This window comes from Quercus robur, chromosome 5 (assembly GCF_932294415.1).
Source record: "Quercus robur chromosome 5, dhQueRobu3.1, whole genome shotgun sequence".
Taxonomy (NCBI): Eukaryota; Viridiplantae; Streptophyta; class Magnoliopsida; order Fagales; family Fagaceae; genus Quercus; species Quercus robur.
Genome location: NC_065538.1, coordinates 84,665,594 through 84,679,692, shown reverse-complemented (window position 1 = coordinate 84,679,692; position 14,099 = coordinate 84,665,594).

Sequence of the window (14,099 nt, the reverse complement as noted above, 5' to 3'; positions counted from 1 at the left end):
ATGGTATAGGCCCATATGTTTTCCATCTCAATGGCCAAAATTATCATAGGATTGGGTCACTTCTTCCTATTGAAGGGGAAAAACCTACATTCGCTTAATTCTATAACTATGATACAGATAATGAAATAGGACATAGAATTGATGCAGTGGTAACAAGAAATATAAGACAAATGATGTAAATCCTAATATTGCTATTGGATTATTGGAAATGTTAGATAATTGTAATGAATTGGTGAAAGCATTTTGTGCACGATAAATCTCTCTCTCCCTCTTCCTCTTAAATTTGCTTATTTTATAGAGTTTACCAAGAAAGTTTTTTTTTTTTTTTTTTTTTAATGAAAGAATTTTGATTTTGTTAATTTTTAAATTTTGAGCAAGTTACTGGGGTTTTAGTACATACATTTTGCAATTAGAATATTTTTTCAAATTTGGTGAATTTTGGGGAATGTAATAGAGTAGAAATTTTATAAACTTTTACTATCTAGGAAGCCAACTTGAGTCTAAGAAGAAAGCCACGAACAACTTAAGTCCAACATGAAGGCCATGAACATTTAGGTAGTTTGTTGGCATGTTTTTGCTTCAATTCTTTTCCTTCCCCTAATATAGATTTGTCGTTTGATTTGTTAGTTGAAATTGAAATAACACAATTTTCTTATTCTAGATGAAATTGTTTATGGATTTTTATTTTATGTATAGATTTCAATGCAACTAAATCAATTCCGGTTCTTACTGTTTTAATGTTAAGGATTCAATGACAAACTTATTTTGTTTTTGTACTATTGTTTTACTTGTGGGAAAAATTTGATGAGTTTGTTATGTTTGTGTTTTGTAGTTCGCATTGATTTACTAGATGTGAATGGTGATGTGGGGGGACTTAGACGAAGATAATGAGTTACCTGTCTTCTATCTCAAGATTTTTGTTTTTCCTTTATATTAAGTTGTAAATGCATAACATTTTCTTTGAAATCTTATATAATCATAGGCTCAACATAATATATTCAAAGAAACTCCTATTAATTATTTTATTACTTAGTTATTGAATCAAACATGCATCCAAAATTTGTTTTAAATGGAAATAATTCAACTGATGATTATTTACCTTTTTTTTTCTAGACTAAAGATGAATGTTTACATTAAATTGTGTATCTGATGGTGCACTCTCACACATAGATTAAGTGGAAGAAAACCATAAACTGGAGTTCTATGAAGTTCTTGAAAGCTTGCCTCAAGTTATTATTAGGAGTTCTATGATAATTGTATGTAACCTATTATAGAACATGGTGGAAAAATTGAATCTAAAGGAGAGAGGAACCAACAAATGTCTCAAAGGCTATTAGTGCATGTTAACAAGTTTGGGGTTTGATGGTACCATAGGAGTTTCAGTGGAAGTCTTCTCTCAGTTGCTAAGCTGTCAATGACATGACAAAATGGGTCAGAATTTTCTGGCCCAACCCGGACCCGACCCGACCCGACCCGAACCCGTTTTGCCACGTCTACCAACGTTGAGTAAATTGAGATTGAGGTGTAATTTTTATAAAATATTTACTTATTCTTATTTACTTAATATGTTATATACTCCATTATAGTTTGTCATTCTTTACTTGCCACCTTCATTTTATCTTCTTACTTTAAACAGATCAAAGATTATACCAAGATTAGCTTCTAGAAAGCTGGAACAAGAGTTGCACCAAATTTGGGTTTCAAGTGTTTAGTGGTAATTGGTAAGTGGTAACAATATCACCAGTGAGAATCTAATCACAATTAAGGAATTTAGAAACAATTGACAGATTGCATCTATTTCAAAAAAAAAAAAAAAAAAAACTTGTTTGAAAAATACGGGTCAACTCGACCCGTCCTGCAACCTAACTCGACCCACAACTCGATTGACCCGACCTGAACTCAACCCGCCTCACCCATCTTTCCACGTCTAGCTTTCATGTATGTAAATCAGGCTACTTATTGAAAAAAAAAATTGTGAATTAAGCTAGATATTGAAAGTTCTTGCTAAATGCTATAGTTACTAAAAGCTATGTTTAGCTACTAAACTACTTGAGATGTTCCTTAAAATTTTGGGATATAAGTTAATAAGAAATGTCTTTTATATTATGTTTTCAGATACAATTTTTATTCAACTTTGATGTTGGTTTTTATTGCCTTTTAGATTTTAATGAGAAATAGGAACAAAGAATTTGTATTTTAATTTTGTGTGTTTTTGTGTATGCATATCCACATTCCCGCACACAATATATACACTATCAACTTATATAGTTGCATGGCTAGATGGTTTAGCAAATACCTATTAGTCTTAAATGGAGTTTTGCATTTTAATAAAATATAATGAATTCAAAGTGGAAATTTGTTAGATAGCACCAATTGTGTTTTCAACCAATTGAATTTTCAAGAAACATTTGACATTTTTTTTAATGAATTAGTTTATATAACATGCCTCATTAAATATATCAATCTTCAAATATTTAGAAACAAATTATAAGTAGCATGTAACTTTGCAATATAAACAAAACATTAGAATTGCATATCTCTTTTCCAACTACAAAATGTACCAATAATGAGAAACAATATTTGAAAGGAGATTTATTTGTAAAATAATTGTGCTTGCCAAAGGAGGAGTAAAGATTCATAAATTTACTTTTATAAGTCTGGAATGAAGTATTTTTAAAGGTTATGATTTTGGATTCATCAAACTTGCAACATTTAACCATTTAAACTTGTTGTTTAAGTACATGAATATTAGGAATTAATCTTATAGCTTTCATCAATCTAGAGGAAGATGAATTAAAAAAATTCTTGAACATTTTTTTGAATTTTCCTATGCATCGCATGGGTTAACGATTGTTTTTTTTTTTTTTTTTATGTTTTTTTTTTTATGGCAAGTAAATTATTGGGTGTAGAAACCAAAGATTCTAAATCCAATTAAATTCTAAATTACACACACACACACACACATGTATATGTATTTATGTATGTATATATGATGAGAAATCATTACATATTTTAAAAATTTATGGTTTAAAACACTAATAAGTTCCCTGTGCAATGCACAAATAATTTTGTGATATTTTATGTAAGATGATTTTGGATTATTTTGTACATATATTATAAAGAAAAAGTAAAGTAAATTAGAGTAAAGAAATATATACATTTTTAGATATTAAAAAATAATTTAGTAACTTTACTGTATATTTGTAGCCTTCTCAATGTAAAATTAAAAAAAAAAAAAAAAAAATCATGATACTAAAGATAAATGCTAACGGGACCATGAAAATCAACTAATTTGAGTTGTGTTCACATATTTCATACCATGAAATGAAAGTATGCTCAACACTCTCACCGTATTCTATTCATCGATAGTGCGACATTAAGACATGATGTGGACAAGTATGTATTCATGTATCTTATTAATGATTTGAAATTAAATCATGGTAGAATATGACTTTACATTACTCACCAAATATTCTCTCTACTCATATACCAAAAACAAAAACTATTCAACCAAATTACCAAAACCTTAATCATATTTAAGTCTCTGATTTTAAAAAGAAAAAAGAAAAAAAATTACATGTAAGGGTTTCGACGTCTTGATCATGGTTTGAGGCTAGTATAACGGAGGTGGTGACCCTTCGTATTCCTCTTTATCTTTCTTTCAAATGTTTTTGAAAGCTTACTTAGTGTGTAAAACACTAATGAATGTTTAGACCCATAAATTCAAATTTTCCAATACAAAGCTTATATTCAAACAATTGATGTGCGGAATGATAAATATAAGCAGTACCCAAATAAGCAAAACACTCTAAACCATAATTAATCACGAACACAGTAGCAATTAAGAGGAATTGAGTAGGGAAGAGAGAAGCAAACATAAAGATAACACCGAGATGTGTTATCTAAGAGGAAACTGAAGAACTTGGAGAAAAACCTCTTTGCTTCCCTCCAAGTGGTAAAATGATTCACTAGAAAATTAGTTGGGATACATGAATAACAATAGACCCTCCAAACCTAATTTACTCGATACACCTAAACCTTCCAAGCTTCTTGCTCCCACAAGTTTATGCCGAATCGTGTATTCTCTAACTTTCCGGATCTCGCAATAAGCTCCATATTGCATCCGCCATCCTTGGCATCTTCCAATGCTTCCTAAGTTCCAAAAACACTCTCAACACTTTGAATGGTATGGGTAGTGTTTGGGTACAAACCTCTTTTCAATGGGTATAATAATGGGAGAGGGAAGGAGAAGAGACTACAAAGATTTCTATCTAAGAATGAGTAACTCTCTCTCTAATAAGATGGGTATGTTGTAGAAACCTCTCTTAGGGTTTTTCTCTTAATAAGCTCCTTACCATTTTTGTGGGTAATGAGGGTATATATAGTATAAGTGATGGGCAAATAGGTCACACTCAAAAATCCTCTAACCAGTGAAATTCGCGGATCACTCGTGGGTTGCCTGCGCCGCGAAAACAGCTAGCACATGACTCTTCAACTTCCACAGCTGGCACTTGACTCTTCAACTTCTAGCATGTGCTCCTCATATGACTTTTAGCTGTCTTGATCAAATCTCCACCATTCAATACTAAACCCATTAAAGATAAATCCTACAAAAATACAAGGAAACAAATTTATGCAATTACAACACTTTTTGTCATGAAACAAGCCAACAATAATGTTATGGGAAAAATCATAAATTAACAACCTCCCCCTTTGGATATTCTGTGATAAAACACCCTAAAACAGATTCTAGACTTAAATGTGAGTTTGGGAACAATGACAGAACTCACTCAAATCTAAACCTAGAAGTTGTGATGAACTTGGAACAAAATACCTGTAACCTGAAACACTTGTATAAAACACATTAGACCCTCAAGGTATAGCAAGTAATAAAAGGAGAAGTATAATGTAACAAGTAAATAGCAATCAAGTAAACATGATGTGAAACATATAAGCAACTTGATCATACATCAAAATAGTCATAATGAAATGACTACAATGATCACATAGCAAAGCAAATAATCATCCGAACATGTATTTAATGAAGCACAATAGCATAAGAATGTATGCATGTCCAACACACAAACACGATACAATGAGAACAACAAAACATAAATATTAAACATAACTCAAAGCACCATAAAGAAATAAGTAAACAAATATAAAGAAGAACAAACAAAACAAAGTTTTCTTATTAACATAATGTCTTCTCCCCTTTGGTATATGCATCTCCCCTATGGAATATCTTTTCTCCTATAAATGTACACAAGAAATATAATTTCTCCCCCTAAGAATGTGCACAAGAGTCATATAGAAATGACAAAACTCTCCGGTATACTACTCTAGAGTATACTCTCTCCCTTTTTGGCACGAATAGACAAAGGGTTAAGGAGAAATGAAGCCAAGAGATGAAGGTATGGACAATGATAATGATGCATGAGAGGTGCGAGATGAATGAGAAATGAAGTTCAAACAAAAGACAAAAAAAAAATGCTACAAAGCATAAGGTAAACATGACATGCTAGGATGAAGAAACAAGATATAGACCAATGCATGACAAGGTTTGTGCAAGAGTTGGCTATGTGCAATGTATGACCAAAGTATGGAAAATGCACATGTGGCGTAAGGTGTGTTAAATACATAACCAATGACCCAAACATGTTCCTAATGAGGAAATATGAGAAACCCCAAAGTTTGGTACTCATTAGAGTCCAAACAAGTGAGAAAATGCCTAAGAGGCATTTTATCAAACACTTAGCGTGCACACTATGAACAACAATGTGAAATAATGCATGAACATCATGAAATCCACCCTTAAAACATGCTCTTTTTGCCACAAGGGGCCAACATCCAAAGCAAATCATCAAAAGAAATTAATTCCATAAAAAAAAAAATTGACACACATTAAGTTTTTCCAACCCTTATGATGAAAATCTCAACCAAGAGTACAAAAACTCTCCTAAACATAATCTAAGAATCAAAATCAATTAAAAGAGTTTAGAATTACCTTAGAGATGTTAATGGAATGAAAAATTATTCAAATTGGTTGGGTTTTGATGTAAAAATATTGAAAGAGGAGTTTTAGAAATGATGGGAGAAGTTTAAAACAGGTTTTCCACAAAAAGCCCTTTAAAAAGCTGATTCTGGGCGTTTGACGACTGGGTGAGTCACGAGATGAGTTGCCAGTGAGTCGCGAAAGCCTTTGGATGAACTCACGACTCGCGAGTAAGTCACCAAAACTTGCTACTTGCAAATGAGTTGCCAAAAATTCTAACACCTATTTTTCAACACAAAAATGCTTAAAACAATGAAAAACAAAGTAAGCACAAAACATGAACACAAAGAGTGATAAAAATCACTTCCAAATACATAAAAAATGATCAAAACTCTTTTTAGTTTGATGAAACATGTAGTTGAGCACATATACAACACATTTAATCAAGTACAATCAAATAAATGAATAAGACATTCACTGTACATTAGGCATGTGTATTGTGTATGTGTATCAAATGTAGAATAGTCCTTAGTCTAGTGTGAAGTTTCAATGATCAATTCAATTAAATCATACGCAACTAGTACTAAGTCAAGTGGTCTATCTCAATTATAAAAATGAACATATATGACCTCCCACAAGAAGATGATTACATATCTTTGAAACTTTTCATTTGACTTCTTACTTTTGATCTTTACATCTCTTTTAAAAATCGATGCCTAAAATTTTTGATATTTCAATTTGATAAGTAAGCCTTTGGCTTTTGGGCACTATACATTTCAATACATGTCGTTTTCCCTTTTTCCTAGTTGAATACTAATATGTGCAATGACTTTTTTAGCTCATTGTCTCTTTTTGAGATTTGACATTGGTTAAGCTCTTAAGTAAAAAAAAATAAAATAAATGAGTGGGAAGAGATATAGGCACAAGTCTATGCATGTATCAAGATCAACAAAATTATTGACTAATCAATCATGACAAGTTTGAAGATCGATTACAACTATCACACATAGATGTCAAGGTTTTTCCCACAAAGATAGATGTGCATACATAACAAGTTAAGCTCATAAATGCACTAAGCCATTTACACGAAGGTAGTAGGTCAAACACAAATGTGATATGTGCTCAAACATATACGATCAAACTTTTTGAATTTTTCACTTTTTATTTGGTTTGGGATTTTTTACTCACACAAAACTAAAACATAAAAGGAAGATAAAAAACAAAAACGATACATACAAATAAATGCAAGATGCACAAATGCATGAATATATAGCACCTAATGCATGAGGGGTCCTATAAAGATTAAAAGAATTAGATCAAGGACCAAAAGAGTAAAAGCTCAACCATAGGAACCCTTTTTCATCCAAATAGAATGATTGTTTGGAATGAGTGTCTCATGAGAAGTAAGATGAGGGTTGGAAGAGTGAGAACCAGAGATACACATAGACAAAGAGGTAAGAACATCAAAAATTTTCTTCAACAACTTACCATTTTCCCCCAAAACTAGTTTTGCTTCCATAAGCCATAGCGCAATTTTCAAGAAGCTCAAGTTTCTCTTTTCTTTTGATTCTTTTAAGAGCTTGAAACTTAGAGCAGTGAGGTCTAAGATGACCAAAGGCACCACAATGGTGACAAACAATATGTTTAAGTCCATTAGGCTTTTTGGGAAGGGATCTCGCAACATGGTTTTGTTCTCTCTTCAACTTAAGACATTCAGGTCTTATATAACTAATCACACCACAATGGTGACAAGTTAGAACAAACTTAAATCCATCTAAAATCTTAGGTTGAGACCTAAATGGAGGTTTTGACTTAAGAGCCTTTCTATCCACCTTTTGATTTCTTTTGTGTGGAGGAATGTACACCGATTTGTCTTTTGAGGTAAAACATACAATAGGCACAAAATCAGATACCACAACATGATTGCAACAAATATTTTCATCCTTTTTAACAATTGGTTCAATAATCAAACACTTGGCATGCATTTTAAGATATTAATTTTCACATTCTAGCTCATCAACAAGTTTGTTAGACAAAACAAGTTTAGCATCCAAGTCCATATTCAAACATTCAAACTTTTTCAGTTTTTGAAGAAAATTTTCAGCAAGTTTCTTATATTTTTCAACCAATTTCTTGAATTCATTGAGCTTAACAATCAAATCATCATTTTCACAAATGAACTTGCTTACATTCTTATGAAACTTCTTAGGTTCTTTCTTCAAGAGTTTGATGTTTGGAATATCAACAACACCCAATGATTCAAGTAACATGTCATCACAATTATGAGGATAAACACTTATAGAGGCATTTTCACAAATACGTGGCATGCTACATTCATCATCAACCAAAACATGCATAGAATCATACAAAGCACTATCCATGGCAAATAAACATAAGCGGTCAAGGATCACACTTAGGTATTTAAACCACAACAAGTGTACCTGCTCTGATACCAATTGAAAGCTCACATAGTGTGTAAAACACTAGTAAATGTTTAAACCCTCAAATTCAAATTTTCCAATACAAAGCTTATATTCAAACAATTGATGTGTGAAATGATAAATATAAGCAATACCTAAATAGGCAAAATACTCAAAACCATAATTAATCATAAACACAGCAACAATTAAAAGGAATAGAGTATGGAAGAGAGAAGCAAACACAAAGATAATATCGAGATGTGTTATCAAAGAGGAAACCAAAGAACTCGACGAAAAACCTCTCCGTCGCCCCTCTAAGTAGTAAAATGATCCACTAGAAAATCAACTGGGATACATGAATAACAATAGACCCTCCAAGTCTAATCTACCCGATGCACCTAAGCCCTCCAAGTTTCTTGCTTCAACAAGGTTACACTGAACCATGTCTTTTCTAGTTTTCCAGATCTCACAATAAGCTTCATATTGCATCCGCTATCCTTGGCATCTTCCAATGCTTCCCAAGCTCCAAAAACATTCTCAACACTTTAAATGGGTATGGGTAGTGTTTAGGTACAAAAAATTTTACAATTGTGCTACAATACCCTCTTATATGTAAGAGTGTACTATAGCACAACTGTATAATTTTTAATTAATTTATTCTCTCTCCTCCCACTCTTTGTCTCACACCTCCCACTTTGTGTCTTTCTCTTCGTGTCTCATTTCTTTGTCTGATTCTCTCTCTCTCCTTCAGTCTGCACTCCCACTCTTTGCCTCTCCGTCTCCCATTCTGTATCTCTCACAGTGTGCAATGGTAGCTTGTTTGTGGTGGAGATTAGAGAGACAAGATCGGTGGGTCATTGCAGAGGTGGATGTGGCGAGGCAAAGGAGGGTTGTGGCAGAGGTGGGTGTGACGTGGCATAGGTGGGTTTCTTTTGTGTAAATTTTGATTTTTTTTTTTTTGGTAGGTCATATTTTGGATTTAGATTTTGCTATGGGTTTGATTTGATTTTTGGATTTTTTTATGGGTTCATGGTGGTGGAGGTGGGGGTTTCTGTGGTGGTGGTGGGGGGGGTTGTTATGGGTCATATGTGGGTTCATGGTGGTGAAGGTGGGGTGATAGGCCAAAAATGTATTGACCTCTTGTAATGAATTAATTGAGTAATTAGCCAAGTTTATTAACTAATCAAATTGACATGCAAATCGCGTGGTAGCACAAACAAATCACCAATTAACTAAAGTATGCAACGAAAATTAAATTGATACGGTGATTTGTTTATGAATGGGGAAAACCTACACGGCAAAAGCCCCACGGGGTGATTTTAAGGTCACTACTCCTGAGAATCCACTATTATCAAAACAAGCAATTAAAAGTAAAAGAATCTCAATACCTTATACCAACCTACAGTTGAACTCTTATCCCAATACCCAATTGGACTTTCTGTAGTGACAATTTCTCCTTTCAATGCACGGCTTCCAGTACGTAACTAACCAATTATGCGGATCCCAATACGTGACTTGATCACCAACTTGAGAAGAATGTTGGCTGCAAAATTCTTCTATTCATCTCACGATGAAGATCATGAATTTGCTTGGTTACGAAATCCTATGGTGTAAAAACACAGCAGCTTCTTGAAGAGAATGAAGAACTAGGGCAAACTAGGTTTTCGGTTACACTCTTCTTCACACTTGTGCAATTGTGCTCTTGTGCAACTATACGTAACCTTTTACGGCCCTTAAAATAATCCTTATATATGTTTACGATTGTAAGAAAAGAAAGTCCAAACATATACCCACGAATTGGTTGAAAACAGAATTGAAAAATCTGTTTTTCATAAACCTCGACAGATACCCTATCTGTCGAGCAACTGTTGAGCCATGGGATTTAGATAGCTCTCTAAGCCTCGATAGATGCTAGCTGTCAAACTCTAATGAGTAGCACTTTCACACTTGATTCTTGGACAGACTTGCATGGGTTTAACACTTGAACTTGAAACCTTGTTTCTTGAAGCATTAAACACATCCTAGATCTGCCCAATTACAAGTAAAGTGCATTTTGTCAAAGGATTAGCCAATTACATAAAATAGTGACATATGTTCCTATCATTGAAACACAAGTCCTAACATGGGGGGTTGCCATGGTGATGGTGGTGGCATGGTCATGGGTTTCGATGGCCGGGGTTTCTGGGGTTTTTATTGATCCATGGGTTGTGTGTAGATCTGCAAGCAAGGAAAGGTAGTGTGGGTTCATCGTGGTGAAAATTTCACTATAAAAGAGGCCATGCGGTTATTGAAGGAGCCTCAAGAAAATGACATTGTGGATGGGTATGCTTAGGGGAAGCTTCTATATGTGCTTGAAGATTACTTTTGGTTTTCAACTGATAAAAATCAGTTCAGGTTTGTCCTTCGTGGTGGTGGTGGTAGTAGGTGGTTGAAGTGGCAATAGAGGTGGTTTGGGTTTTGGGTTTTATTTGGGATTTGAGTTATGTTATTTTATTGTATAAATATATTATTTTAATGTATTGTATGATAAAATAAAAGTTAGGATGTTGGGAATTATATAATGGAATGATATAATAAATAAAGTAGTTTTTTTGAGATGGTATGATGGTATATTGTTTAGAAACCGGATGCAAATGCTCTTATTGAAGAGATTTTCCATTTAGAAAGTGGGGATCACCCATTTAGATTTCCATTAGAAAGTAGGGATCATCCCATTTAAAAAGTAGGGATCATCCCATTTAGATTTACCATTAGACAGTAGAGATTTCCCATTTAGAAAGTAGGGATCATCCCATTTAAATTTCCATTAGAAAGATAAGCAATCACTTAAAATGTAGGGATCAATTCATGCCATTCAGATTTTCATTAGATAGAAAAACAATGTATTACAATAGACTAATGCAAGTTACATTATTACAAAAGCAATAAAATGCTAAAACCAAAATTGTCCAAGTTTAAGCAACACAAACCCCACAAACAAAACAGTGGAATCCAATCCACAAATTAGTCTTTTGGCGTGAACGAACGGAGGGCTGATAAGAAGAAGATAAGAATGTGTTATTAGAAAATTTAGTTGAACAGAGCAGCATATAAATTAATATCAAGAATTAAATGGGATCAAATGTGAAGTCACTAGAGCAAATGATTGTTGTGGGGCCCAATAATTTATGGGCCCGACCCACTTGCTCATGGGGAGTCCACAGGCCCAAGTCGAAGAAGGCCATGGCCCAAGCTCAAAATAAGAAGCACAAAATGGCCCGGAGATACAGCCGAGGACAGCTTAGTCCTCGGCAGACCCAAAGTCTCATTGATGAAGGTGGTATACGAGCAAACTTTAAAGATCAGAAAATATCTCAGGGAAGTTGTCCTTAATACCCTTCATTGATAAGACTCTACACCTAACAGAACCTGATTCTTAGGCTTTATTAACCATCCCCAACAATTCCGGGATTAGACTGACGGGACAAATAGCAGTCCTAAAAAAGTTGACCCTACACGTGGACGAGGGACAGCGAACGTAAGCTAGTATAAAAGAGAAGATAAACTAATCAGAAAAAGGGGGGGCCTCATCTCACTTCCTGGGAAAAACTCCAGGGATGAGAATGCCCGGACAATATATGTACACCACCACGAAAAACCCACCGCCGGGTAACCGGAGGAAGACATTAGTGCTCCTCGGACATGATCCGAGGAGTCCAATCCTTCAAGTTACAAAGCTGTAGGGCTTGGATATCCAGGCTGAAGCCTTTTCTTATCTGAGTTCCCCTAAATTTCGGTTTGGACTAACGCCCTGTGACCAAACGCTAGCCTTTCAAGCCCACTCTCTACAAATCTTATTGTGAGGGATCCTTCACGTGCGAGCCCAACATCATTGTTGGGCCGTTTGAGAATCGTGTCCTTACAATTGGCGCCGTCTGTGGGAAGGCTTGCGCGTTGGCACGGGTGGCGCATGAGTCAACTCTCTAGCAAGCAGAGATTCGCGAGTTTTTCCCATCTCCGGTGACCTGCAGTTGTCGCTCCGATATAAACTGGGGCCAGGGCTTACGTCCTGTAGCGCCAATGGCACGGGCAGTTTTAGGGGCTTCCAACCTCAAGTCAGCTCTCCCCGCCATGGTCAAGGGGCTGACCTACGAAAAAAGAAAATAAGTACAAAAAAGTACTCAAAAAAAAAAGTTTTGGACAGAACCAAGGCCTTGCATGGTCCTCAGACTCAAGCCTATGGGGAAACCAAGTACTCAAAAAGTTTTGGACAGAACCAAGGCCTTGCATGGTCCTCGGACTCAAGCCTATGGGGAAACCAAGTACTCAAAAAGTTTTGGACAGAACCAAGGCCTTGCATGGTTCTCGGACTCAAGCCTATGGGGAAACCAAGCACTCAAAAAAGTTTTGGACAGAACCAAGGCCTTGCATGGTCCTCGGACTCAAGCCTATGGGGAAACCAAGCACTCAAAAAAGTTTTGGACAGAACCAAGGCCTTGCATGGTCCTCGGACTCAAGCCTATGGGGAAACCAAGCACTCAAAAAGTTTTGGACAGAACCAAGGCCTTGCATGGTCCTCGGACTCAAGCCTATGGGGAAACCAAGTACTCAAAAAGTTTTGGACAGAACCAAGGCCTTGCATGGTCCTCGGACTCAAGCTTATGGGGAAACCAAGCACTCAAAAAAGTTTTGGACAGAACCAAGGTCTTGCATGGTCCTCGGACTCAAGCCTATGGGGAAACCAAGCACTCAAAAAAGTTTTGGACAGAACCAAGGCCTTGCATGGTCCTCGGACTCAAGCCTATGGGGAAACCAAGCACTCAAAAAAGTTTTGGACAGAACCAAGGCCTTGCATGGTCCTCGGACTCAAGCCTATGGGGAAACCAAGTACTCAAAAAAGTTTTGGACAGAACCAAGGCCTTGCATGGTCCTCGGACTCAAGCCTATGGGGAAACCAAGCACTCAAAAAAGTTTTGGACAGAACCAAGGCCTTGCATGGTCCTCGGACTCAAGCCTATGGGGAAACCAAGTGCTCAAAAAAGTTTTGGACAGAACCAAGGCCTTGCATGGTCCTCGGACTCAAGCCTATGGGGAAACCAAGTACATATAAAAAAAAAAAAAAGTTTTGGACAGAACCAAGGCCTTGCATGGTCCTCGGACTCAAGCCTATGGGGAAACCAAGCACTCAAAAAAGTTTTGGACAGAACCAAGGCCTTGCATGGTCCTCGGACTCAAGCCTATGGGGAAACCAAGTACACACAAAAATGTAAGTCGCTAGAAGCACAATCAGAGTTCCCTACTTCTCAGTCAGCTGCTCGGATGGATTATTTGGAGATTATCAGTCTTGGACGGTATTCACGCGCTTATCATAGAGTATTCAACTGTTACCCCGGTTAGTTTCCTAAGTTTAATTTACTATGAATTATCGATATAATGCCTGGTAGTATTGGTAAATTAGAGTTAGTTAGATTATGTTTCAAGGTATCTTGCTCTAAATATTCTTGAAAAAACACACACATGGAGCACACCCATTCACAAAGTAGTGTTGCCAAAAGATCAGTACTCAAAACATGTAAATAAATTTCTATTTTTACTAAAACAAAGAAATAGTACAGCGTACAATGAAAAGCTGGAATCAGCTTATGTCAGAACTCACTACATAATTGAGTAGGAAGATACAAGAAAAAATATATAAAATAAAGCCG